Raw genomic sequence first — 1724 nt, forward strand, 5'->3', positions numbered from 1 at the left:
ACGATGAACAAGGAAACAGGACAAGGTCAAACAGCTATATCATGATTCGTAAAAGCATTTTTCCTTGCAGTTACTGCGCTTCCATTTTGGCCGCTAGGTAGCAGTATCTGTGTAGTTACCTGTAGTGTGCAACAGGCGATCACACCTGAGTCAGAGGCTGAGTGGGTTTGGCGATGGTAAAATTACGTTCTTATTAGATATTAGCTACGTGTCGTGACACATGTTGGATATGTAAATGTGTTTTTGCTGCTATTTTTTCTTCTTCTTACAATCCGGCTCATGGGAGGAGAAACAAGTTTTATGATAGTCAAAGTTTCGATATTCGAAGGGTAAGTTTGTGGTTATTTAATTATAAAAGAGGACAATGTCAGATAATGTTGCATTCCTTCTTTTTTATTTTATTTTTTGTCAATACAACTTTAATGGCCCTATTGTATGCTAATTACATACCCGTCTTTGTGCTAAGTAATAACTGACATATTTAACTGATTAAGTACTTGTGTCTTTAAATTCAAAGCCAAAAGTTTATAAAACGAAAAGTGGAAATGTGCCCCATTTCAGGATCTCTTTTTATCACCCCTCTAGATCAAAAATCCTAAACCAAAATAATCCAATACACGGACAGTTATCATACCAAAAATTATGGTAATCGAATCAGTCATCTCTGGGCGATGGGTGATAGATGCTAACAGACACGTATATACACATAAGGGACCATCTTTACGGTAAACTGGTACTGCCCGAACTATTCCTTAAGATCACGTGCACAGTAGTGTTAGAAAAAAAGTGTTGTTTTAGTAAAGATCTAACTGAAACCGATAGGAGTGTTCGGTGTAAACTAACAACTTGTTAATACTAATTTTGTGAGCTAATGTTAGTAATAATAATAATAACATGACGCTAGACCTGTTTATAGCATGGCCCCCCGCAGGATAGAACAGGAGGGGATATTTGGTTGGAAACAGCTTGAATGGGTAATGAAAAAAAAATAATATAAGTTTAACATAACAGCAAATGTCGAAACGTTGTACAGTTGCTGTTATGTTAAAATTGTATTAAAGTTTTTCTTCATTACCCATTCAAGCCGTCTCCAACCATTATTAGTCTCAAAGTGGGTTCTTCATCATCAAAGAGGGGATATTTGTTCCCTTACATTTCACACACACACAAACAAAATGCACGTATTATGATGAAAACTTAACATCGTAGTTAAACTAAATATTTTTAGTAATTTTTATTAAAACTGTAAATTTATGTTCTTTTAGTCTGTTGGTTTACATTGTAAAAGCTGATCCTTACATACACGATACGATAAGATTTATGTATCTTCAAGAAATTTGTCAAGCTTTCAGTAAACATTATAAGTCTTTTGTACGAAAAATATAAACATTTCTAATAAAGTATTTTTGATAAAAATTAATTATTCAATAAAAGAAGACGAGTATTGAGTACTACATGTTGTCTTCATTTCTTTTATCAAAAACATTACATGCAAATGAACAATAATAAAATATATATAGACAGATATTAACTTTTGTTTTAATGCCAGATGCCATTTAGTTGATCAAACCTGAGAATTTGAAGAAACCCTGTAAAGTATGAAGAACTAAATAAGACAGTGTTAGTAATATAGATCGTAAATTACAGACAAGACTGTCAAACTTTGTAACAAACCGTTGGTAAAACTTCTGTATCTATATACGTATCGTACAGATTACTATGAC

The sequence above is a fragment of the Limulus polyphemus genome, unplaced genomic scaffold (genome assembly GCF_000517525.1).
Source record: "Limulus polyphemus unplaced genomic scaffold, Limulus_polyphemus-2.1.2 Scaffold27, whole genome shotgun sequence".
Taxonomy (NCBI): Eukaryota; Metazoa; Arthropoda; class Merostomata; order Xiphosura; family Limulidae; genus Limulus; species Limulus polyphemus.